This window comes from Lepidochelys olivacea, assembly GCF_965140295.1.
Source record: "Lepidochelys olivacea isolate rLepOli2 genome assembly, chromosome: 3".
Taxonomy (NCBI): domain Eukaryota; kingdom Metazoa; phylum Chordata; order Testudines; family Cheloniidae; genus Lepidochelys; species Lepidochelys olivacea.
The window spans coordinates 139,619,616-139,647,460 of record NC_140413.1 but is presented as its reverse complement, the minus strand read 5'-3'; positions in this window follow the sequence as shown (position 1 = coordinate 139,647,460).

The following is a 27,845-nucleotide window of genomic DNA, read 5'->3' as shown; positions in this document are numbered from 1 at the left end:
CATTGGTGTTCACTGCAGGAGGTGGCGAGGCAAATTCCCTCACCTGAGGCATTCATTTTAGGTGACATCCTAGGAACTGTTCCAGATTGAGGTGTCAATAGAGGAGGTTTTGGATCAAATTAAGTTAAACAATGATAATGAACACAACAGATTGGGGAAGAGAGTCAACCCAACCCTTTCGTAAAAGGTAATCGTGGCTCACCAATTAGAGTTCTTTGAGAGGGTCAAACAAAAATGTGGACAAGGGTGATCCACTGGATATAGCGTACTTGAATTTTCAGAAAGCCTTTGATGAGGTCCCTCACCAAAGGCTCAAGCAAAGTAGGCGGTTGTGAGATAAGAGGGAAGGTCCTCTCGTGCATCAGAAACGGATTAAGAGACAGGAAACAAAGCATGGGAATAAACGGTCAGTTTTCAGAATGGAGAGAGGTAAATAGCAGGCTTCCCCAGGAATCTATACTGGGACCAGTGCTGTTCAACTTGTTCATCAATGATCTGCAAATTTTGCCACCTCACTGTTTGCCTCTTTTTTCCAGATGATACAAAATTACTCATAATAGTTAAGTCCAAAGCAGACTGATTAGTGAGAGCCCTTTATAACTTAACTGCGTGACTGGGCAATCAAATGGCAGATTAAATTCAATGTTGATAAATGCAAAGTAATGCACATTAATCCTAACTATACATACAAAATGATGGTTTCTAAATTAGCTGTTACCACTCAAGAATGATCTTGGAGTCATTGTGAACAGGTCTCTGAAAAACATCCACTCAGTGTTCAACAGTAGTCAAAAAAGCTAAAAATGTTAGGAATCATTAGAAGAGGGATAGATAAGACAGAAAATTTCACAATGCCACTCTATAAATCCATAGTACTCCCACACCCTGGAATACTGATGGGAGTTTTGGAAACCCCATCTCAAAAAAAGAGATACAGTATGTTAGAATTGGAAAAGGTACAAAGAAGGGCAACAAAAATTAGTAGTGTGTGGAACAACTTCCATATGAGGAAAAATTAGAAAGACTGCAGCATGGCGGGGAGGGGAAGATTACTTGGGGGGATATGATAGAGGTCTATAAAATCATGAATGGTATAGAGAAATTATTTTATTCAATGTTATTTACACCCTCCGCCCCATGTAACACAAGACCCAGGGGTCACACAATGAAATTAATAGGCAGCAGGTTTAAAACAAACAAAAGGAACTACTTCACACAAAGTGTGTAGTCAACCTGTGGAACTCATTGCCAGGGGATAGTTTTGGCCTTCACAACATAACAGGGTTCATAAAAGAACAAGATAAATTCATGGAGGGTAATTCCATAAATGGCTATTTGCTAAAATGATCAGGGATACAACCCCATGCTCTGGGTGTCTAGCCTGACAGAAGCTGGGAGGTGATGGATCACTTTGATAATTGCCCTGTTCATTCCCACTGAAGCACCTGGCATTGGCCACAGTAAGGAGACAAGATACTGGGCTAGATGGACCTTTGGCCTGACCCACTTTAGCCTTTCTTATGAAAACACTAAGGCTACATCTACACTATAGAGTCCATAACAACATAGCTATGCTGGCATAACCCTCTGGTATATATGCAGCCTACACTGATGAAGAGTTTTCCTCTTGGTGTAGGAACACCTTCTCCCTGAACGACGTTAGCTATGCTAACAGAAGTACTTCTCTTTTGCCAAAACTACATATACATTGTGGATTTTGTCAGCCCTGACTGACTAACTGTAGACCAAGCCTAAAAAGCAGCTGTCAAGCTTGGATTCCCTAGGACAGAACTGGGTTAGTGAGTGAAGCCCAAAGTAATGCTCTTCAGTCATTTTATCAAACATAACAGGGAGTTGGATGGAAGGAGGGATATAGAACTGTACAAAACAAAATATTTTGCAGCCTGCTTCCATAGCCATTTGTTTAGCTATGAAGTAGAGGTGCTCTAGTACATTGGGTTAGTATAGTTCCTTAAGATATGATAAATACAAAGCAGATACTCCCCAAAGGTTAATGGCTACAACTGATGCTTGTATTGAGTACTACTGCATCAGTGCCAAAGATATTTTTCATGATCACCCTTTATGTATCTTATTGTATTTTTGAAAAGATACTTAAACTTGAACAAGTGATCTATTTCAATTGCCAGACGAAATCAGATATCTGACTGCTTGACAGACCTTTTTCTCCAATATATTTTACCATTGGATTCTGGAGTGAACTTCCTGTTTTCACATATGCCCTTAGAATGTGTAATTAATTAATTCCTCACTAAGCTTTTTGTGTGCGTTTCCTGCAGTCCCCTGAGATGGTGTGGTGTCCTTGCTATCCCAACTGCTGCTACAGAGATTATTAGAATGCTTGTCAGTTTGGTGTACTTTCTGTAACAGAAACTGAAAGTGTTTAAATACTCTTATACTGGAATTGCTTGGATAGGCAGCCTCTGATTTTGCAAGAATTGACAGCTAATACAGCTACCACTAGGAACAGCAACAAATTTCTCTCTCAAGTCTCAGTTTTTAAATGTCACTGTTCCACTATTGATTTATAGCACTCCTTTCATAACAGGTCCCATAAATATTATATATCCACAGCATTGCTTTTTTCTTGACTGAAGCCAGACTACAGCAAAACATTATAAGTGATGCTCTTTGTGTAAGGGATTAACTAAATCAAACTTTTGGGGCTTTTCAAGTAGCAGTCATCTTGCTTTAGACAGAAGATTGTGCAGTGTGTTGAAAATACATTTACATTTCTCTGAAAGATCATGGTTAGACAGTCTAATTTTATATATTTGCATAGAAAGCCTGCAAGTGTGTTGTATGCTTACAAGTGCACTTTGAATTTGCCTCCCAATGTTTCACCTGATTGCTTTAACGTTATGAAAGACACCTGTTATATAACAAATGAGGTTTTCAGTGCACAAATCAGGAAACTCAGTTACACAGCAAATTTAAGATTGCTGTTTGTGTTACATGCTGACGCAATACACCGTGGTCACCAAGTCAGAATTTGCCAATAGTTGTGTCTGAGACAAGTGTTAATTCCTATTCTAAATATAGGATGAGATGTGTCTTGTTGCAAGACTTGTGGAGCTTAGGAGCTCTTTAGGTCTGCTGAGCTGCAGGTAGGGAGCCTGGGGAGGGAAGCTCGCTGTTGAGCTGCATGAGTGATGGGAAGTGTTAGAGTTCAACTCGCTACGTTGGGGTCTGTTGAGGTGCTGCTGATGGTGGCTGTCACTTCATCTCTAGTCACTAGGGCAGACAGCCTAGTCTGGCACATGCTGTACTAGTTGGCAGTGGTGTTCAACAAATTCACAGGTTTTGTGATTCTCCACCTATTAACTGAGCCCCAGGACTTAGCTTTGGTCTTTGCCAAGGGGAAAAATAATTTACCTTACCATACGGTAAGAAATCACAGTTCTGTTGTCATGCTACAAAGTGCCTAGCATGATGGGGTCTGACCTTTAGGCACAACTGCAATACAAATAAATAATCCTCCCACAAAGAGGCTATTGGCCCTCCCTGGAGAAATGGAGGGGCCAAAAAGGAACTAAGGGTCAAGCAATTACTTGGAGAATTCCAGGGCAAAGATCAGAGTGTGGACAGAGGTTGAACAGAAGAGGGACACTGATTAGACACCCCAGACAATGCAGACACTCCATTTGACCTCTGGAAAGGGTGTGGAGGCCCAGGAGCAATGATTGCCTCCACCGCAGAAGTGAGGTTATATGAAATAGATGGAGATCAATTAAATGTCTTGTACAAATATGGAGGGGGGATGGTGTTATAGGAACAAGAGAACCAGAGGAGATCACCAAGCAGAGGACCCGGCCCCAGACTGAATCAGATTTGTGCGTAAAAAGCATCTTATGTTTTATCTATGAACAGGTAGCAAGTTCAGAAACTACATTAACTATCCATACAATAAACTCTTACTTTGGGAACCTCCATACTTTCTTTAAAAACTGATCTTCTGAAGCTATAGAAAGAGTTAAAATTAAGTCATTTGCCTAGTGCTCAAACATATTTAACACTGACAACTTTCCATGCAATATCCAATACCTGGCCATGGAATAGAAATTGAAGGTTTCAGTGGGTAATGTTACTGTGCATTATAAGAACAGTTCATATCTGGAGAAATATTATAAGCGATTCATAAGCTTTGAAAAAGTAAAACAATGTATAAAAGCAGATTTTTAACATTAAAACAATTCATATGCTAGAAATGAAAATATGGAGCGGAAGGGTCCTCAAAAATTCATCTAGTCCAGGCCCTTCATTGAGGCAAGACCAAGTAAATCTAGACCATTCCTGACAGGTGCTTGTCCAGCTTGTCCCTAAAAACCTCCAGTGATGGGGATTCTACAATGTCTTCCACTGCATAAGTATCCTTATAGTTCACAAAAGCTTCTAATATTTAACCTAAATTTCCCTTGCTGCGGATTAAGCCCATTAGTTTTTGTCCTACTTTCAGTAGACATGGAGAACAATTGATCCCTATCCTCTCTATATCACATCTCCCCCTTTGTCTCCTTTCCTCAAGGCTAAACATACCCAGTCTATTTGTTTAACTTTTCCTTTTGGTCAGGTTTTCTAAACTTTTGATCATTTTTGTTGCTCTCCTTTGGACTCTCTCCCATTTGTCTATGTCTTTCTTAAAGCGTGGCACCCAAAACTGAATGCAATACTCTTGCTAAGGCCTTACCAGTGCTGAGTAAAGCAGGACACTTCTGTTTATACACCCCAGAACAATATTAGCCTTTCTGCAACTACATCACATTGAATACAACAATTTGTAATCTACAACAACCCCCAATTCTTTTCTGCAGTACTACTGCCTACCCAGTTATGCTCATTTTGTATTTGTGCATTTGAATTTTCCTTCTTAAAATGTACTACTTTGTCATTTTGTTGATTTGAGAGCAATTGTCCAGTTTATCAAGGTCATTTTAAATTCTAATCCTGTCCTCCACAGTGCAACATCTCTCAGTTTACCGTCATCCACAAATGTTATCATAATTTTCCACTCCACTATCCAAGTCATTAAAAAGATATTGATTAGTACGAAACCAATACATCCTCCCAGCTTGACAGCAAACCATTGATAAACTACTCTTTAAGTACAGTCTTTCAGCCAGTTGTGTACCCCACCTTACAGTAATTTCATCAAGACCACTTTTCAGAAAGGCAATATCTTGAGGGAATTAAAGATTTTTTTTTAAAGTCTGTGCCATTTCATTTAAATGGACATTATGAAAATCCTTTAAGTTTGCTTACAATGCACAACCCCTACAGGTTTGAAATTTGAACTTCCAATAAATGTTCTCCTTCTTACTGCACATTAGGGATGAAATTCAGAGAAGGGATTGACTCTTAGGTAAAATTCCCAAGTTGCCAGTGAATATTCTAATACACTTTGGGACCATGTGGGGCTCCAGTGGCATTTTTCCCTGAGACATAAGGGTTAGCTGCTTCACTGCCCTCTCTGTTAGCCCTGGTCTACACTAGGACTTTAGGTCGAATTTAGCAGCATTAAATCGATGTAAACCTGCACCTGTCCACACGATGAAGCCCTTTATTTCGACTTAAAGGGCTCTTAAAATCGATTTCCGTACTCCACCCCTGACAAGTGGATTAGCGCTTAAATCGGCCTTGCCAGCTCGAATTTGGGGTGCTGTGGACACAATTCGACGGTATTGGCCTACGGGAGCTATCCCAGAGTGCTCCATTGTGACCGCTCTGGACAGCACTCTCAACTCAGATGCACTGGCCAGGTAGACAGGAAAAGAACTGCAAATTTTTGAATCTCATTTCCTGTTTGGCCAGCGTGGCAAGCTGCAGGTGACCATGCAGAGCTCATCAGCAGAGGTGACCATGATGGAGTCCCAAAATCGCAAAAGAGCTCCAGCATGGACCGAACGGGAGGTATGGGATCTGATCGCTGTATGGGGAGAGGAATCCGTGCTATCAGAACTCCGTTCCAGTTTTCGAAATGCCAAAACCTGTGTCAAAATCTCCCAGGGCATGAAGGACAGAGGCCATAACAGGGACCCGAAGCAGTGCTGCGTGAAACTGAAGGAGCTGAGGCAAGCCTACCAGAAAACCAGAGAGGCGAACGGCCGCTCCGGGTCAGAGCCCTAAACATGCCGCTTCTATGATGAGCTGCATGCCATTTTAGGGGGTTCAGCCACCACTACCCCAGCCGTGTTGTTTGACTCCTTCAATGGAGATGGAGGCAACACGGAAGCAGGTTTTGGGGATGAAGATGATGATGAGGAGGAGGAGGTTGTAGATAGCTCACAGCAAGCAAGCGGAGAAACCGGTTTTCCCGACAGCCAGGAACTTTTTCTCACCCTGGACCTGGAGCCAGTACCCCCCGAACCCACCCAAGGCTGCCTCCTGGACCCGGCAGGCGGAGAAGGGACCTCCGGTGAGTGTACCTTTTAAAATACTATACATGGTTTAAAAGTAAGCATGTGAAAGGATTACTTTGCCCTGGCATTCACGGCTCTCCTGGATGTACTCCCAAAGCCTTTGCAAAAGGTTTCTGGGGAGGGCAGCCTTATTGCGTCCTTCATGGTAGGACACTTAACCACTCTAGGCCAGTAACACGTACTCGGGAATCATTGTACAACAAAGCATTGCAGTGTATGTTTGCTGGCATTCAAACAACATCCGTTCTTTATCTCTCTGTGTTATCCTCAGGAGAGTGAGATATAATTCATGGTCACCTGGTTGAAATAGAGTGCTTTTCTTCACGGGACACTCAGAGGAGCCCATTCCTGCTGGGCTGTTTGCCTGTGGCTAAACAGAAATGTTCCCCGCTGTTAGCCACAGGGAGGGGGGGGGAAGGTTGAGGGGGTAGCCACGCGGTGGAGGGAGGCAAAATGCGACCTTGTAACGAAAGCACATGTGCTATGTATGTAATGTTAACAGCAAGGTTTACCCTGAAAGAGTGTAGCCACTGTTTTATAAAATGTGTCTTTTTAAATACCGCTGTCCCTTTTTTTTTCTCCACCAGCTGCATGTGTTTCAATGATCACAGGATCTTCTCCTTCCCAGAGGCTAGTGAAGCTTAGAAAGAAAAAAAAAAAACGCACTCGCGATGAAATGTTCTCCGAGCTCATGCTGTCCTCCCACACTGACAGAGCACAGACGAATGCGTGGAGGCAAATAATGTCAGAGTGCAGGAAAGCACAAAATGACCGGGAGGAGAGGTGGCGGGCTGAAGAGAGTAAGTGGCGGGCTGAAGACAGGGCTGAAGCTGAAATGTGGCGGCAGCGTGATGAGAGGAGGCAGGATTCAATGCTGAGGCTGCTGGAGGACCAAACCAGTATGCTCCATTGTATGGTTGAGCTGCAGCAAAGGCAGCTGGAGCACAGACTGCCACTGCAGCCCCTGAGTAACCAACCGCCCTCCTCCCCAAGTTTCATAGCCTCCACACCCAGACGCCCAAGAACGCGGTGGGGGGGCCACCGGCCAACCAGCCACTCCGCCACAGAGGATTGCCCAAAAAAAAGAAGGCTGGCATTCAATAAATTTTAAAGTTGTAAACTTTTAAAGTGCTGTGTGGCATTTTCCTTCCCTCCTCCACCACCCCTCCTGGGCTACCTTGGTAGTCATCCCCCTATTTGTGTGATGAATGAATAAAGAATGCATGAATGTGAAGCAACAGTGACTTTATTGCCTCTGCAAGCGGTGATCGAAGGGAGGAGGGGAGGGTGGTTAGCTTACAGGGAAGTAGAGTGAACCAAGGGGCGAGGGGTTTCATCAAGGAGAAACAAACAGAACTTTCACACCGTAGCCTGGCCAGTCATGAAACTGGTTTTCAAAGCTTCTCTGATGCGTACTGCACCCTCCTGTGCTCTTCTAACCGCCCTGGTGTCTGGCTGCGCGTAACCAGCAGCCAGGCGATTTGCCTCAACCTCCCACCCTGCCATAAACGTCTCCCCCTTACTCTCACAGATATTGTGGAGCACACAGCAAGCAGTAATAACCGTGGGAATATTGGTTTCGCTGAGGTCTAAGCAAGTCAGTAAACTGCGCCAGCGCGCCTTTAAACGTCCAAATGCACATTCTACCACCATTCTGCACTTGCTCAGCCTGTAGTTGAACAGCTCCTGACTACTGTCCAGGCTGCCTGTGTACGGCTTCATGAGCCATGGCATTAAGGGGTAGGCTGGGTCCCCAAGGATACATATAGGCATTTCAACATCCCCAACAGTTATTTTCTGGTCTGGTAATAAAGTCCCTTCCTGCAGCTTTTGAAACAGACCAGAGTTCCTGAAGATGCCAGCGTCATGTACCTTTCCCGGCCATCCCACGTTGATGTTGGTGAAATGTCCCTTGTGATCCACCAGAGCTTGCAGCACTATTGAAAAGTACCCCTTACGGTTTATGTACTCGGCGGCTTGGTGCTCCGGTGCCAAGATAGGGATATGGGTACCCTCTATAGGCCCACCACAGTTAGGGAATCCCATTGCAGCAAAGCCATCCACTATGACCTGCACATTTCCCAGGGTCACTACCCTTGATATCAGCAGATCTTTGATTGCGTGGGCTACTTGCATCACAGCAGCCCCAACAGTAGATTTGCCCACTCCAAATTGATTCCCAACTGACCGGTAGCTGTCTGGCGTTGCAAGCTTCCACAGGGCTATCGCCACTCACTTCTCAACTGTGAGGGTTGCTCTCATCTTGGTATTCATGCGCCTCAGGGCAGGGGAAAGCAAGTCACGAAGTTCTATGAAAGTGCCCTTACGCATGCGAAAGTTTCGCAGCCACTGGGAATCGTCCCAGACCTGCAACACTATGCTTATCCACCAGTCTGTGCTTGTTTCCCAAGCCCAGAATCGGCGTTCCACAGCATGAACCTGCGCCATTAGCACCATGATGCATGCATTGGCAGGGCCCATGCTTTCAGAGAAATCTGTGTCCATGTCCTGATCACTCACGTGACCGCGCTGACGTCGCCTCCTCGCCCGGTATCGCTTTGCCAGGTTCTGGTGCTGCATATACTGCTGGATAATGCGTGTGGTGTTTAATGTGCTCCTAATTGCCAAAGTGAGCTGAGCGGCCTCCATGCTTGCCTTGGTATGGCGTCCGCACAGAAAAAAGGCGCGGAACGATTGTCTGCCGTTGCTCTGACGGAAGGGGGGGCAACTGACGACACGGCTTACAGGGTTGGCTTACAGGGAATTAAAATCAACAAAGGGGGTGGCTTTACATCAAGGAGTATTTCAGGCAGGACTTCATGGAGGGTTCCAATAAGAAATGGTGCACCTAAGTTATTGTTCTTATTGGAACAAGGAGGTTAGCCTGGCCTCTGATTGATACATGGCTAGATTTACCTCACTGCACCTTCTCTGTGAGTGACTGCAGTGTGACCTAGAGGAATGAGTCCCCTAGACAGGGGAGGAGGCAAATGAGTACAAAACAAATCTGGTCTATTTCTTGTTTTGATCCACTCCATCTATCTTTTACATCTTTGGCTGGCAGCAGACGGTGCAGAAGGACTGCAAGCCATCCACATCTCATGGCTGCTCGGCAGAAGATGGTACAGTTCGACTGCTAGCCATCCTCATCTCTTGCCTGCCGGGGAGAAGATGATGCAATAGGACTGCTAGTAATCCGTATCGCCTGCCTGCTCACCATAAGACAGTTCAATAGGACTGACTGCAGGACTAAAGAGAATGACCTGGTCAAGTCACTCCAAATTTAATCCCTGCGCCCATGTCTGCCCAGGCGCTCCCAGCTGACGTGGCCAGGAGCACCTCGGACACGACGAGAACGGCTACCAGTCGTACTGCCGTCTGCTGCCAGAAGGCAATGGGTTGCTGCTACTGTGTAGCAATGCCGTACTGCGTCTGCCAGCACCCAGGAGACATACGGTGATGGTTACCTGGGCGGGCTCCATGCTTGCCGTGGTATGGCATCTGCACAGGTAACTCAGGAAAAAAAGGCGTGAAATGATTGTCTGCCCTTGCTTTCACGGAGGGAGGGAGGGAAGGGGGCCTGACTATATGTACCCAGAACCACCCGCGACAATGTTTTAGCCCCATCAGACATTGGGTGTCAACCCAGAATTCCAATGGGCAGCGGAGACTGCGGGAACTGTGGGATAGCTATCCACAGTGCAATGCTCCGGAAGTCGACTCTAGCCTCGGTACTGTGGAAGCACTCCGCCGAGTTAATGCACTTAGAGCATTTTCCGTGGGGACACACACACTCAAATATATAAAACCGACTTCTATAAATTCGACCTTATTCCGTAGTGTAGACATACCCCTAAAGGCAGTTAGCCCTCCAGCAGCCTATTTAAGGAAGAGAAAGACAGTTGATGGGTTTTGGGGAGTCAATCTTGTCTGTCTACACTGTGGGAAGTTTTTGTTCCACACCAGCAAACAAGACTGAAAAGAGTATGTTTGTTGCTTTCTTTCTCCCTATATGCAAGTCATGGGAGGGTTATGGCCAGCCAGAAAAGGGTTAACCCAAGAAAGAGAATGGACTTTGCAGGGGCTGTTTTTTGTTTCAACACATTCTTGAAGAAAGAAGGATTGGGGCTGTGGGTTGGTTATTTTTATGCAGGACTACACTTAGCTTTGGCTTTTTAAAGATGGGTGGAATTCCAGAGACTATGGCTTGTCCTCTGCCTAATTGACTTGGGTCGCACTCAGAAACAGACTCCCTTTTGGAGAGGGGATGTAATCTTATTAAGGCAGTAAAGGATTTGGGCACCCCTTCCAGAAATACAGCCTTTGCACAGGTCCTGAGACTGGTGCTCCCAGCTAAAGGAAGGGTGGGACCCCCATCCCACATGATACAAAGACCATCAAATTAACCAGCCCAAAATTGTGTGCCAAATTCCAACCCCAAGTACACCTGTGACAGTGAGGTTTTAGAGCAGAATTAGACCTATTTCTGAGTGCTGAGATGTTTGTTTGGGTTTTGTTTAAGAGAAATTAGATTGACAACTTTAGAAAAGTCACCACACTGACATGCACTTAATTTATTAATTTTTTTATTAAAGTCAGTCAATTGTTGAGCCTACTGAAATGAACAGTCTCTTGATTGTGCTCCCATTGAAGTCAAAGACAGAACTTCCACTGATGTAAATGGGAGCAGAATTAGACAAGTCCTAAAGAATCAAAGCGTATCTAACTTCTAGCTTTGGTGACCCGAGTTCCTGGGCATCTTAACGAATGCTCCCTCTCCAGCCCTAGAACAAAGTGGGTTGGGGTTTTGTTTTTAAGTGTCTGTAGGGCCCAGAAGAAGAGTTGGACTAACACCACCAGAGACTGAATTCCTCTATCCATAGAGCAGGTATTCTGGCAATACAGCCTCCCTTCAACACCCTGCTGATGTTTACATTAGCATGGAGGGATCACTTCTTGTGATGGGGGGGGGATTTATTGGAGTGATTCTGTTACATGGGATATTTCTTCACGACAAAGAAATACTATCAACTTGTGTTTCATATAAGACACTGAAAAGACACTGCTTGGCAATTACAATCCAGGCTTCCTGGGGCAGAAAGTACCAGTGATCTAGCTATGAAAGACCCCCTACCTAATTGCCAATCCTGTGAGCCATCCAGTCTGTCAGAAGAGAGAGTGTGCTGCATTTGCTCCTGAAAGTAGGGTTGCCACACAGCAGCATGATGCACTAGCCATTGAATTCACAAGTGTTCTTGAAATTGCTTTGCAGCAATCTGTCATCTAACTGTGAGCTATAGTTTATTTCAAAATCCTGATCCACTCCTGCTGTAACAGATAGTCTCTCCACAGCCATTTCCAAAATATACATAAGATTGTGTGTTCTCATGAATATATTTGACCTTTAAGATGTTGATCAACATGCATAGTCAGTGACTAATGCAGCATGATTCCTTTGTAAACGGTGTTTTGAACCGGTCTACAAAGAAAACACCTATCTTTTTCCAGTTGGCAAAGGGGTGTAGCTATATTGCTGGCTTAGTTTGTGCAAATATGCTTTTATTTAAGCTCAAAAACTGGAATTCCAAACAGTTGAGTTCCCAGATGAGACATGTTATAGCATCTAGAGGATTAAGTTTAGATGAAGCGTTAGCTACTAATCACAACAAGCAATGCTATCCTTAAAGTAGCTATTCCAGCCCACTAAGTGAGCATGATTTGGCCTCAAATTGGGACGACAAGTGCACTTTTTATCCAGTACTGTATAGCATCCATGAGATGACAACTTTGTAAAGTTCAGTGTTATGCCTTCAGACATGTATAGCAAAAGAAAAAATAGCATGATGGAAATGAACAAAAGTGCAAGCAAACACTATAGATGAATAATAGTTAAGGATGATAACCAGCACGGCGAACTTATTTAAACAAAAAACAACACACCCCTGATGCCTAGATACCCACATTTTCAGAAACTCATTAGGATGTGGCCTGACTTAGAGAGGTGCTCAGCAACCTCAGCTCCCATTGTGAATTAAGAGACTCAAGCTTTGCCTAAGTCTCCTATTAAATAACTTAGTTAGTAAAACAGCATGTAAGGCTATGTCTACATTAAAAGAAATAGAGGACTTGTGGCACCTTAGAGACTAACACATTTATTTGAGCATAAGCTTTCATGACTTACAGCTCACTTCATCGGATGCATTCAGTGCACTGAAGGTGAGCTATTACCAACAGGAGAGAAAAAAAAACCTTTTGTAGTGATAATCAAGGTGGGCCATTTCCAGCAGTTGACAAGAACGTCTGAGGAACAGTGAGGGCGGGGAGGTGGGGAATTGAAGTGTTCTCCAACTGGTTTTTGAATGTTATAATTCTTGACGTCTGATTTGTGTCCATTTATTCTTTAAATGTAGAGACTGTCCAGTTTGGCCAATGTACATGGCAGAGGGGCATTGCTGGCACGATGGCATATCACATTGGTAGATGCGCAGGTGAACGAGCCTCTGATAGGGCCTAATCACATCAGCCACACTATGATGGTGTCCCCTGAATAGATGTGGACACAGTTGGCAACGGGCTTTGTTGCAAGGATAGGTTCCTGGGTTAGTGTGGTGTGTGGTTGCTAGCACTGTTAACTAAAACGTTTGTCAGTCAGGGGTGTGAAAAAACCTCACACCCCGACTGACAAATTACACCGAGAGAAGCTCCGGTGTCGACAGTGCTATGTCAGCGGGAGATGCTTTCCTGCTGACATAGCTACTGCCGCTTATTGGGGGTGGGTTAATTATGCTGATGAGAGCACTCTCTCCCCTATCAGCATTCAGCGGCTACACAGGAGACCTTGTACCGATGCTGTAAGGTCTCTAGTGTAGATCTAGCCTTAGGATCAAAACAGCCAACTGAGCTACTCTGTGCAAGAGACAACCCACCAATTCCTTGCCTCAGACTAGTCTTTTCTGGACTGCAACTAAGGTTTTGCTTTAGAAGAGTCAGTCTTAAAATCAGTAACAGGTGAGAGGAAAAAACAGTCTTTCCTACTGGAACAGCGTGAGTGCAAAGAACAGAAAGACAGGTTCAAGAGAACTTGGTATTACACAGGGCCACCAGATGTGAGCCTTCTAGCTATATATTCAGCATCTATGATGAATAAGGGCTATAGTTAAGGAGTGGCTGTGAGCCTCAATGACAGGAGAATTGGGTGGGGGAGAACTGTGTTTCAATGACCTCCTAACCCCTGCTGAAGTTGAATATCATAGCCCCATATCAGTAGTGCTGGTGCGACATGTCCAGAGGAGCCAGGTTGAATGATCTTTTCATTTCACCCTCACATTCAGAGCACTGGAAACTAAGGCCGAGTGTGTGGCCAACAGAAGCAACTACATTTTAAATGGCATTTCCATCTAGTAATAGCAGGTACTTGGAACCACGGGTCTTGCAGGCCAGTGGCAGATGGAGTAGGTCCAGCCAAATTTTAACTGCCATCTTACACACTAAAGCATGAGATGAAAGCGCTAAATGTTATTAAAAAAAAATCTATTTTCAAATGCATTGCAGTTTAAGGTGGTGAGAAGTGCCGGTAACTCATGTGAATTGTCAGACCGTGCTCAAGAAGATGGTGCTGCTTTCTTTAGGAGATGTCAGCTACGGGACAAATAGTTACCAATTAGGTACCTAATAGGGATAGGATACAGAGAGACCTAGACAAATTGGAGGACTGGGCCAAAAGAAATCTGATGAGGTTCAATAAGGATAAGTGCAGGGTCCTGCACTTAGGACGGAAGAACCCAATGCACAGCTACAGACTAGGGACCGAATGGCTAGGCAGCAGTTCTGTGGAAAAGGACCTAGGGGTGACAGTGGACGAGAAGCTGGATATGAGTCAGCAGTGTGCCCTTGTTGCCAAGAAGGCCAATGGCATTTTGGGATGTATAAGTAGGGGCATAGCGAGCAGATCGAGGGACGTGATCGTCCCCCTCTATTCGACATTGGTGAGGCCTCATCTGGAGTACTGTGTCCAGTTTTGGACCCCACACTGCAAGGAGGATGTGGATAAATTGGAGAGAGTCCAACGAAGGGCAACAAAAATGATTAGGGGTCTGGAACACATGACTTATGAGGAGAGGCTGAGGGAACTGGGATTGTTTAGTCTGCGGAAGAGAAGAATGAGTGGGGATTTGATAGCTGCTTTCAACTACCTGAGAGGTGGTTCCAGAGAGGATGGTTCTAGACTATTCTCAGTGGTAGAAGAGGACAGGACAAGGAGTAATGGTCTCAAGTTGCAGTGGGGGAGGTTTAGGTTGGATATTAGGAAAAACTTTTTTACTAGGAGGGTGGTGAAACACTGGAATGAGTTACCTAGGGAGGTGGTAGAATCTCCTTCCTTAGAAGTTTTTAAGGTGAGGCTTGACAAAGCCCTGGCTGGGATGATTTAACTGGGGATTGGTCCTGCTTTGAGCAGGGGGTTGGACTGGATGACCTCCTGAGGTCCCTTCCAACCCTGATATTCTATGATTCTATACCTAATTATTCGCATGGGGTGGCATGGCATAAGCTTTTATCTGTGTATTTATAACTGCATCCCCTCCTTTTGGAGGGAAAAAAAATCTTCAAGTATCAAGCCAGGGAAAAGGAGTATTGCTCTTTTTTGGTTAACAGTAAAATGTGACAACTTAGAATTTTTGCAGTGAATATACGATTCAGGTACACATAATGACCTTGAGGACAATTGTCAGGAGTCCCGACAGTATATGGTCTTATCTGGATCATTCAGCTAACTTTCCCTCATGTAAGTTTCATAGGAGTACCATATTAGCTATGTACTCCAATCTTTGCCTGAAATGTTGTTGCCTATGTGAATGTGTTCTAAATCAGAAATCTAATTCTGCAACATATTAACACCTGGTAATGAAGACAAAACTGCTTAGACATTCTATAGTGCAAGGCAATAGCATTCTTTAATATATTTCTGAAAGTCCAAGGCTTTATAAACAAACTGCTGCATAATGTGCCTTATTTCCATTACAGCAAAGTGCAATAAAAATCCTTGCATTTCTGACACCTCAGAGAATTGACTTCATTTATATCTATCAGATGTGCTGTCAAAACCCTCCCAGTTGAATCATTTTGCCATATTCCACAATAAAAAGTAAAACATTGTATTTATTAGTATAAAGTTAATATAATCATTTGTGTACACAGTAATATTTTCAATTTTATATATTGAATTGGTTAGTAGAAATCCCTCCAACAACTCTCTTGCTACCTACTGTGTGTTCCTACTCAGTATTCCATTAAAACCAAACCTCCTTAAGGTAAGAGCATGCTAAAGGCACAGAGTTGAGAACTCAGAAGTCAATAATATGCTAAGTTAAGGTTGAACATGCAATCTTCTCTCTCCCTCCTTGTGCACTAAAGTTTTTAATGCGATTATTGCTTGTAATGTACTTGAGTAATTTTCTCCAACCCAACAGGCAGCATCTACATAGCATGTGTGAGAGGCACTTCTATGCCAGAAGTCCCGATTCACTGGCTGTACAACTTACAATTTTTTCAGGCACCTTTTGTGATATTCCTTTAGAAAATTAGTATGATTATGTAATTAACGATGCATATATAGAAGGGGCACAAAAGGTTACACATGCAGCCTTATTAACTTTTGCATTTCTTGATTTATGGGTATTCAAACATAGTTATACAGCTCACTCAAAAGGAAATTCCATTAAAATTAGGTTTGTTCTATGAGAATACACATTTAAACCAACTGAGTTCACTGTGTTTAGACCCAACTGAACGCTCTGTCCCATACACATGTAAACTCAGTGATGCAAGGACTCTGATCAAGCGCTTGGCACTTTCTCAATGTTTTCGCTCAAGATTTCCTTCAAAAAGTCACCTTTAAGCAAAGGCCAAGCTTAGACTATTCTAGACCAATAGATTAAAGTGTTAATAAACCTATAAGGAGCTCAGAACACTAGAACTGAAATGATTAAGATTTCCATATCTAAAAACCTAATGCTATCACTCCATCTATAAATAAATGCAAACATCTGATTAATTCAGCCTTAATTTCCACACTTAATTCTAACAATGAGGAAATGAAAAATAAGTTTCCATCAGCATTAGCTTGACTGCATTGCCTCTCCTTTTATAATAGTTTATAACACATTTGATTAAAGGTGTCACTTGATATATTAAAAGAATGGAAAATGTTAGACACAGAAGACACAGCTGTGTTAGTTGCTGTGACTTCAAACCTGACCTGGTGCATTTCCTCACTTTGCAAGAGCAAGGCCTTAAGTCACTGGTACAGAATTACACACTGGCCTATTGAATTCAGTAGTGCTTTTCATAGACTCAAAGTCCACACTAACCAACCCAACTGCACTACTGGGGTCTGAGTGGGTAACACTAACTTTGTAGCATCACAGATCAGGCTTGGCTGGGTTATTTTTAAAATTACTAAAGCCTTTGGAAGAATAGAATATTGCTAGTAACACCTCTGAATAAGCCAGTTCAAAGACGACAACCTCCTAAAGCAGAGGCTGTGGGAATGAGCTAGAAAAGAAGGTTTAAATGCTCAAATGCTTTTAATGGTACTATGCCAAGAAGTGCAGGAGTTAAAATGAAGAGCCAAACAGGTAGAAACACATACTTCTCACAAGCCCTCATGTGTATTTTGATAGGCAGCTCTTAAGGAGAAAAAAAACAAAATTCTTCTCTAGCCTCGAAAGTAACAGTCTCCATATAACCAGAGGGTAAATTTCGCTGTCAGGAAGGTCCCATAAACCACCCACCCTTTTTACTAAAAACAAAAAAAACAGAAAAAAAAAACAAAACCACCCCCACACACCCAAGTTGATTGTAGGACTCCTGAAGGTACATCCCACCTAGAAGAGCAGCAAACAGCTTCCCTGCTCCTTGGTAAGGGGGTCTGCTCCAAGCAAGGTACAGGGAGCTCAAAAGAAGTTCTCCCCTCATTAAGATTCATTTCAACTCTCCCCATTTGTTTACAATGGTAATGTCCTGCTTTTCAATCACTTTAACTATTACAGCAATAGAGGCCTGTCAAGGTTCCTCCCCCACTCTGAACTCTAGGGTACAGATGTGGGGACCTGCATGAAAACCTCCGAAGCTTATTTTTACAAGCTTAGGTTAAAATTTCCCTTTTTCCCCTGGACTTTATTGCTGCCACCAAGTGTCTAACAGATATATAACAGGGAAAGAGCCTGCTTGGAAACGTCTTTCCCTCCAAAATCCTCCCCAAACCTTTCCTGGGGAAGGCTTGGTAAAAATCCTCACCAATTTGCATAGGTGAACACAGACCCAAACCCTTGGATCTTAAGAACAATGAAAAAGCAATCAGGTTCTTAAAAGAAGAATTTTAATAGAAGAAAAAGTAAAAGAATCACCTCTGTAAAATCAGGATGGTAAATACCTTACAGGGTAATTAGATTCAAAGCATAGAGAATCCCTCTAGGCAAAACCTTAAGTTACAAAAAGACACAAAAGCAGGAATATCCATCCCATTCAGCACAACTTATTTTCTCAGCCATTTAAACAAAACAGAAATCTAACACATATCTAGCTAGATTACTTACTAAGTACTACTTACTACTCCATTCCTTTCTGTTCCCGGCAAAAGCATCACACACACAGACAGAGAGAGACTTTTTTTCTCCCTCCCTCCAGCTTTTGAAAGTGTCTTGTCTCCTCACTGGTCATTTTGGTCAGGTGCCAGCGAGGTTATCCTAGCTTCTTAACCCTTTACAGGTGAAAGGGTTTTTCCTCTGGCCAGGAGGGATTTTAAAGGTGTTTACCCTTCCTTTTATATTTATGACAAGGCCCCAACGCTACCCTATGTTGTTACAAGTAATTGACCCAGGTCACATAATTCACATGGTATAACTATTCAAGATACTTTTTAATTAAGGTGGCATTGCATGAAACTTTATATTCTCTAGGACTTCAGTGAGTGGTGCAGGGGGAAGCCAAATTGCTTTGAAATCTGGGAGGGGAATTAGTCAAAGGGGGAAAAACTGGCTATTATTCCTCACCTCCCCATCCTGTTTGATGCCAGTTTGCACGTCTGAGACTAGGAGCAGTGGGAAGGAGCTATATTTCATGACCTGCTCCTCCCCGAGAGCTACAGAAGGTCCACAGCAAAGTCAAGCTTAAGTTTTGCATCAGGCAGAAAAACTGTCCTGCACATTCAGATTCCCCTCCAAGAGGGCACAAAGCACACTTTGGGCCTTGAGGACCAGTAGAAATTCATTGGTCCATCTGAGCTGTAGGTGCTGCATGAACAAAGAGTCCCTCCATGCAACCAGCTACTAGGTTTCACAGCATTAGGGTCTGAGACTCAGATTCTAACAGATCCCTTGTTTTCCACTACATTTTCTGAAGTTGTTTCCTGGCTAAGTCACACCTGACAGGGGGTTTCAATTTCCAGCAGGGGTAGGGGATGGATAATAAGTAAACTGTTAGATCAGAGTTTTGAATTAGTGCTCCCCTACACCATCTTTTGCACAGAATGGGAGAATATTGGCCTCAGTGCTGAGCCATTTTGAAGAGTAACTGTGAAAACAGCAACTTCACAATCAACAGATGTGTTTAGCTTAAACAACAAAAGTTTTTTATTCCTTTTAGTCCACAGAACTAGTACAGCTCAGACTGTGAGCTGGAGTCTATTCCACTTTGTGCATCATCAGGAACACTATAAATTCCCATTACAGACCTGTTTTGTAGCATACGTGCTGTGTGCACATCCCCTTGTGTCAGAAAGCAACACTGCCAGGGGTCCTACAGGGGATGCCAGAAATGAGGACACCAGTTTTTGCACACCACTCACCTCTAGAGTCTTGCATAAGCTAGTCCTCCAGCCAAGTCTCATAAGAGTCCAAAAACCTCTTCTGTCTTAACAAAGAGGGCTCACTGCATATCCAAGTGAACCTCTAAACTATAAGTCTTTCACCCCCCTCTCTCTAGCCCCAGTGAAGTACTCTCACTGGCCCTATTGCAGACCCTACCCTACAGCCCTCAGAAGGTACCATCCTGCAGGAAATTCCTACCTCTACTCACTCTCACCTAGTAAGGTCCCTCAGCCTGTTCATGAAGCCCAGATGACTAATAGCTGATCATCTAGCTCCACCCCCTCTGGCTAGGATGAACCACACAGGTGCTGAGCATGTCACTAACTGAGGTTTGTTTTTCTTCTGTAGGTGGTGATGGGGACTTATGCCCTCACCAGGCCCAATCAGCTGCACCTGTGCAAACCGAGTGACAAAAATAAACACTTACCATTGAGAGTAGAGTGTCTGTAGAACCTTCATGCTACGTGAGGATGAATCCAGGTCACATTTGCTAGCCTGGCAGTTGCTGTAAAAACACCTTTTTGCTTGTTTTAGAATTTTGTTTTAGAATTATTGACACACAATAAACATAGAATCCCCATAATGTCACTTTCATAGAGCATAGCTTAATTTCAGCTGATTAGGAGGACAAAACCCCCCTATCTTTATGAATTCAGATATCTGGTTTAAAAAATGCTGTCCAGGTCTTTTTCCTCACTGTTGGGGGGTAGCGGGAGGAACTCCCTTATTGAGAACTCTCTTCCATAGAAACTCTTGCCTACTTCATCACATATTCCACATGAAGCAGTAGAAACCACTGCTAGATCTCTTCCCATGCAGGGTATGTAACACTCACAGTGTGTGGTATGCAGTACTGGGACCACTTTTGGAGTTCTGGTGGTTTCTGTGTAAGTGAGCAAGGTACAGCACTTAGTTTTTCATATCAAACTTTTTATCTGAAGAAAATATTAAGGTTGCAAAGTTAAGCTCTCAAAAGTATGGAAATATTTAAGTTAAGACTCCCCATGCAGTCTTAACTCTGCCTGCTCAAAGGTATGCATTACAATAATATTTAATATAAGCTCTAACAACACCATCACATACTGTTTTTGCAAGACCTCCTGCCTCAATCATGTGCATGCTGGACAGAATTGTCATGTTGTGGTTAAGGCATTAGATTGGGACTCAGGAGATCTGGTTCTTATATTACTGCCTCTGCTACAGGTTTCCTGGGTGCCACCTTGCACAAGCCACTTAACCTGTATGCTTCAATTCCGTATCTGCAAAATGAGGCTAATTCTAATCCATGTCCTCCTGGGATACTGTAAAGATAAATTCATTAAAATCTGAGCAGTTGAATACTATTATGATGGAGCTATAGACAACCCATGGATTGGACATTCAGCACTGAGTGAAGTATGGTGCATAGCAAATGAAGTAGGGCCTCCTCCTGGTTCAAATTCTGTTAAATTAGAAGAGCGGAAATCTGGATTAACTCCAAAAGTAGAGTTAATTTAAAGCAAAATTTGGTCCTCATTGTGTAGGTTGGATGGTGTGTAGTACAAAGGGCAGTTGAAAATAACTTATGCATTTTTTCATGGATTAATGGATTCCCTTAAAGAAAAGTGATTTAAAGTGTTAGTTGGCAGCAATTAGCAACCGTAGCTTTCAACTTCACTAATCTTACTAATTTTAAAAATATTACACTTTTTTCACGTATAGTGTTGCACTCAATTTGTTCACTGATAGAAGCATTGTTTCTATGGAAATAATCATCAGTGAAAACTACTGTCATGCATTAGGGGGCTGCATTATGTTTGTGCATTCAAACATTGGATTTTCTTGACTCTTAAGATCTTAAAACTGCAACCACAGTGTTCTCACTACATATTCTTTTGCTCTCTGTGTGTGTAAATATGGGTGTATGGCCCAAATTTTTAAGAATGACTAGTGATTTTGGGGTGTCTGTCAGAGGGTACACTTACTGTTAGTGGCACCTCCTCCTAGTTACTCTGGGAACTAGCTGGCCAGGCATTTCTCCCTCCTCTGGCGCTCTCTCTCCCATCATCCTCTGACTCAGGGTGTTCCCCCCCCTTATGACTCAGCCCACCAGTCAGGTCACTATATAGTTCCCCCTGCGGGCAGGGGTGGGATTACAAAATCTTTCCAGAACAAATTGTCCCAGACTATCCACTGTCCTTTCCTTGGTCTGTCTGTGCCACATTCCCAGGGGCTGGTAGGGGAACCCAGGGCCACCCCCTTCTTTGGGTTCCAGCTCAGGGGCCCTCTAATCAACAGCCAAGAGCTGCACTCCTGTTCCTTGCTATTTTCCCTTCTGAGCCTTCTCCTACCTTCTTGGCTCTTCTTGTTTGCCAACCTCCCCACTCCTAGTGACTGCAGCCTACTGCCCTACAACCCCTTGCTGGTCTCAGCTCCTGAGCTTTATCCAGGCCCTCCAGTTCCTTTCCAGCTGAGCCTTGTGTCTAATTAATTCCCTGCTCCCTAGCTCCTCTTCCAGGTGCAGCCTGGGCAGTTAATTGGCCCACCTGGCCATCCAAACTCCTTCCAGTCTTGTGTGGGGTGGATGCCCCATCACAGTGCCCAACCTGAGATACCTTAAAGGGTGTCTGGATTTTCAGAGGGCAGCTAGTCAATACTCCCTGAAAATGGTGTTTCTTTAGGGTCTCCAGAACTGCTCAGTCGCTTTTTAAAAAATGTGGGTTGTTTGCCTGTGTATGTATGTGGAAGGTGCTCAGAAACTACGTTAGGTGAGTATCAAAATGTGGGTATACAGAGCATAAAAAAAAAGAAAAAAGAAAAATGAGATGCATGAGGGTATGGACTTCAAACAGAATAAATGGTTTATCTTAAATTTATGCTAGTCAGACTATAACGTTAGTAGTGATGTAGCAACCCTTGAGGCTATCTTCAGGATTGATTTATATAGAGATATTAAGGATTAACTCCTTTTACAAGGAGTGCCTCTGCATTTATTATACCCCAGAAAGATGTTTTAAATAAAGATAATTTCTCAGTTAAAAGAAAAAAAAAAAAGATCTAATAGGACAAGAGATTGTCCACAAGAGATTTATTTTTTTCATTGAAGACACTGTATTTAAAAAAACCTGATTTATCATCTTCATTGTATGCTTATCCTACAACACCGCAGGAAACCTGGTGACGTTTCCCTTCTATTATTAAGCACAAAAGCTTCATGATATGTTTTCTTTGAAAAAGAATACTGATGAAATCATATTTGACTGCATATTTACCACCTTATCTACTATATGAACCAATACTGTTCTCGTGTCACTGGCATTGCAGTTATGAAATAAGACTAGGGCACAATTATCATGCAGGGTTTTTAACTCTAGTGCTCTCATGTTACATTTCATACAGCATTCACTCTTGTATTTCAGTTAACCTTGATGTTTTACGAATGCCATTTATAAGTCTGATGTCGAATGTAAGCGCTAAAACTTAGTCACCTGCTTAGAAAGCTTTACTGAAGCAAACACCGAACCCTAGGAGTATATAGGCTATGGTTCTAACAGCTAAGTTAATAGATCTTATGGGCCTGACCATTTTTTTCCCCTTGTCACTTGCACCAGGGTAAATTCAGAAGTAGCTCTACTGAAGTAACTGTAAAACTTTTGAATAGTCATGACGACTTGCTCACTAATTATTTGTTCTGAACTTAGCTACAGTTATTTTGATCTTATGGTTTTATCAGTGAATAAAGTTATTCAGTTTTCCTTATGTGTCAGAGGGGATTTGCAATACCTAAAGCTCTCATATACCTCTGATATTCTTCTGTTTATTTCCCTCATCCAGCTTTTGATGAATCACTGGATTATCTCTAAATCCCAAACACAGTTTGATAACAAGCTTTACTCATGAAACATCAATTTAAAAAAAAAAAAGAGGAGAAAGTCACATCAGATTAAATTGGTATCTGTGAATCTAGCTTTAAAACCAATTTTAAATAGATCTTCCCTGTACATGACTTTTTCAAAGCATTACCAAAAGCCTGGTATTGTGTGATTCACTTTAATATATATATATATATATATATATATATATATACACATATATATATATATATATATACACACACACACACACACACTTTAACAATGTACTTCTGTAGCACTTTCAATTTGAGTTTACAACTAGAAAACCCATTAATGAATTATGTTTAGAACACGGAAATAGATTTGTTCTCCAAAAATAAACATTAACTTTACTGTGGTAAATAAAAGAGGGCAAAAAATGCCAAATATTTCAATTTTCAGGAAAAAGAATTAAGTTTCCCACATTTTTGGTTTACACTGGGTTATGGAGCATAAATGAATCTGGGCCCTAGGCCATGATCTTGAAACAAGAGCTGCATGGTGGGAACCAACATGCTAAGAAAAATCATAACGCAGTAAAGAGAGCAGGGTGGCACCACGAGTAGTGCTATATGCATGAGCTGCTGCCATGCAAAGCTGTAAAACCCACAGGAAGAACCGTACAGGCTATAACAGCAGACAGGCCTTTCTACCCCATTATCCAAATGCTGGTCCCAGCAAAGATGCAAGCTCATTTAAAACCCCAAAACAAAACTGAGTTTTGCAGCCACAGTGAAGGGGACATCAAGAAGACAGCACAAAGCTGAAGATAGGAACATGGGTGTCTCTTCCTCAGAGGCCACAAAAAGAGCTGGTTGGTTAAAAGAGAGAGAGAAGAAAAAGAAATACACAAACATTTTCATGAAACAATTTTTGACACAACTTCTCACCAGCTGTAGTTGCACTGGGTCCAAACACTGTAGAACTGCTCTTCCTCTAATATCAACACCAGCAAATTTAACACTGCTGTATTCTCTAGAAATGGTATGAGGGGAATAGAAAATGAAGTGCAACAACCCTGCCCCAAGACACAGATGACCATGGATGGAATCAGAATGTGGAAAGAAACTTCTATAAGAAAACCTGGCATCAGCTGTCCTTTGAATTCTGTGAGGTACCGTATCTAGTATGAACTTGAAAAGCAAATGCATTTGACCACGTTATGCTCTGTGTACACCAGAGCAACTTCATTGATTTCTCTATGCTCAGTGGGAATAGATTACTTTGCCCAAGAGCTCTATTTCACATTACACACTAAGAAGTTCACTTTCCTCTAGAAAGTAAAGGGGGAGGAGGGGAGGGAAAAGGGAGGAGGGAATGTAATCTTCAGATAGACACTCAAGTCAAATTCAACCCACAAATTGTTAGATTTTATTTATATATATTATAAAAAGATTTTACAGGCTGCTTTTTCAACTCCAGATTCCTGTGACCAGCCCTGACACTAGGTATTTCAGAGAAGTGCTCACACCTGTGCTCTCAGCCCTATTACATAGTACTCCAGCCCTAGCTCTCATATCTCACCTACAGTAAAGAAGTAAATATCTTATTTTGAATGGCTGCAGTCTGTATTTGAGACTTAGCTCCCGCCTCAAAATTCCCCCCCCCCCATAGTCTTTCATTTATTTTTAATAGAAGTTATATTGAATTATTGAGAAACAACCCTTTCAATTTCTTTTTTCATATGTTTGTCCTTAAAAGTTATAACTTTTTGTAACTATATTTTGACACTTGTTACTTTTTAACACCCATAACAACAGTCACCCCTCAAATTTAGGCAGTTGCTAATTTTATTTTTTTGAGGTGGCAGGGGACTTGTAGGTGGTTTTGTTTTATACATTTGATTTGTTCAGTGAGGGGTTTTTTGGAAGGATTTGCCTAAGAGGAAGGATTTAAAAAAATATATCTATTTTAAATGACACCTGAAAGGAGAACCTGTGGGAACAGCCCATTATCTGAAGCCCTTGCATACATTTTTATGGTTTGGATTGGCCAGAGAAGGTAGATTACAGTTCATCTGCTTCAGTTAATCCCTTTCCCTTCAAACTATATTTCTTGGAGTTTAGTTTTGTTTCATTTCAATGCAAAGGACTTTAGTGTTACTGCACAATTTTATGCGTGTTTATATTGCGGGGGGGGGGGTAGAGGGGATGTATATGTATACACACATTGTAATTTTTTCTCTTACAAATAAAGAGAGTTTTAAAGAACTTAACAGTAACAGAAGAGTTCCTTTTCAAGCAATTCCAATCAAAACACTATTAAAAAACAAATCACTTACACTGCTGCAACCCAGGCAGGCCTTACTCCTGGGGGAATTCTGCACCACTGCGCAATGCAGAATTTTGCAGAAATTAATGTTTTGCACACAGAATTTCCTTTCCCCCAACAGAAATAGGCTGCAGTGCTTCTGGACGCCATTAGGGGCCACTGGACCCAGCAGAGCCCAGCTCGCACATATAAAACACTGTCCGAGGGAGGGAGCTAGAGGTTTTCTGGCAGCTGCAGTTCCCAGCATGCCCTGAGGGAAGGAAACAGCAGTGCGCAGGAAACTCCATGCAAGCCTGGGACCAAGCATCAGGCTGTTTCTCCTTCTGGGTCCCTGGGTGGGGGAGGGGAATGGATGTCTGGGCAAGGGGTTGGGCATGGGTGGGGAGATGGAATGCAGCTATCTGGGCTGGGGGGAGTTCACGGCTGGGCTCAGGGGGGCAAGAAGGTTTCAGTATATTGTCTGGGGGGGGGCACTGTGGCTAAGCTCTGAGGCGGAGGGGTTGTAGGTGTCTGGCCCCGTGGCTGGACTCTTGGGGTGGGGGAAGGGAGCAGGGAAACAGGAACTGAGTTGTCACAGGGGTTTCTTTAACTCTCTACTCCTGGGAGAAATTTTGTATGTGTCTGTATTGCTACAGACATACTTGCTGACAGGTATTTTGAAATAAATTACCAAAATAATTGAAATTGGTTGTTGGGATAAAGATATTCAGGCCAGTCTGCAAAGGCTGGTACTTTAAGAATTTAGGTGTATTCTTATCACTTGGCTAGTTCTAGAGGTATAAAAGAAAGAATCAAAATCATCGTCTGCTGGTGTAAGGGCCTTCTCTTACTGTGACAGTTTGTGGCCCTGTGCTTAGGCTCAGGCCTTTGGCTAAGCAGCAGAGGCAGCCATAAGCTAGGAAGCGAACGGTCACATCCTCACATTCCAAACTAGTCATATTGAAATAAGGTGCTATTGGTCTGTTAGGCACTATCAGGACAGAATTGTATTCCTATCACCTCCAGAGAAAGGGAAGTGCCTAGAAAATGTAAAAGGAAACTTAGTTTGATAGCATCCTGTCTGGCAAGAACTCACTTATCAATAGCTGGGATGTGAAATCCTCAATTCTGTATTGTTTTGTCATTATAGTTCCCACTTTGCTATTGTTTGTCTGTATAAACTCTCTGGTTCTGTGATTGTTCCTGTCTGCTGTATAATTAATTTTGCTGGGTGTAAACTAATTAAGGTGGTGGGATATAATTGGTTACATAATCATGTTACAATATGTTAGGATTGGTTAGTTAAATTTCAGGAAAATGATTGGTTAAGGTATAGCTAAGCAGAACTCAAGTTTTACTATATAATCTGTAGTCAATGAGGAAGTGGGTGTGGGTGGGAGGGTGAGGGTGAGGGAAATGGGAACAGGGAATGGGAGTAAGGAAGTTGGAATCATGTTTGGCTAAGGGTAGGAATGGGAACAGGGACACAGGTGTGAGGCTCTGTGGTGTCAGAGCTGGGAAGGAGGATACTAAGGAAGGAAACTGGAATCATGCTTGCTGGAAGTTCACCCCAATAAACATCGAATTGTTTGCACCTTTGGACTTCGGGTATTGTTGCTCTCTGTTCATGTGAGAAGGACCAGGGAAGTAAGTGGGTGAAGGAATAAGCCCCTTAACATTGGTGTGATTATGTAATGTTATGTTGACAAATAAAATTTGCAGAACTTTAAAATATTGAGTGCAAATTTTTAATTTTTTTTGGTGCAGAATGCCCCAAGGAGTAAAGCCTTGCACAGTTCTTGTGCATGAGAAAAAGTGAAACTGACTAGGAAAAAAGTGAAATGGAACATTTTCATGCTCCAGCAGAGAGAAATTCCAAAAAAGTAAACATCATAAATGGTGAAGAGCAAATTTGACATAAACCTCTTTTAGTTTACTAATCTGGAGTATTCTTAGTAGAATCTCTGGCCTCAATCCTCCAAGCTGTTAACTTCAGTGTCTTTATGGAGCCCTAGTGAATTCCAATAGGGCTCTGAGTATACAAAGGGTTTATGTGTAGAACAGCTTGAAGAACTGGGGTTTAATGTTTTATTCTGAAGGATTTTTTAAAATGAAAAAATGTAATTATAAACCAAGAGAAGGCTTAATGGCACAGTGTACAAATACCTGTGGCAGAGTGCCACAAAGACTATATCTGCTCTTGCAGCAAACAGCATGTCAACGGGAGGGTAAAATTTTCCGTAAGGGCCAGATTGATATATTTACTTATGTTGACCAATACATTACACTACAATGGGACTACTTGTGGAATTAGAGACTACACAGTGTGAGCAAGGGTATTGCAATCTGGACCCCAATGAACAACAGTATTGTTAGAAATGTTAATTTCTTGAATGATTATGTAGTTTATGCTTTCATTA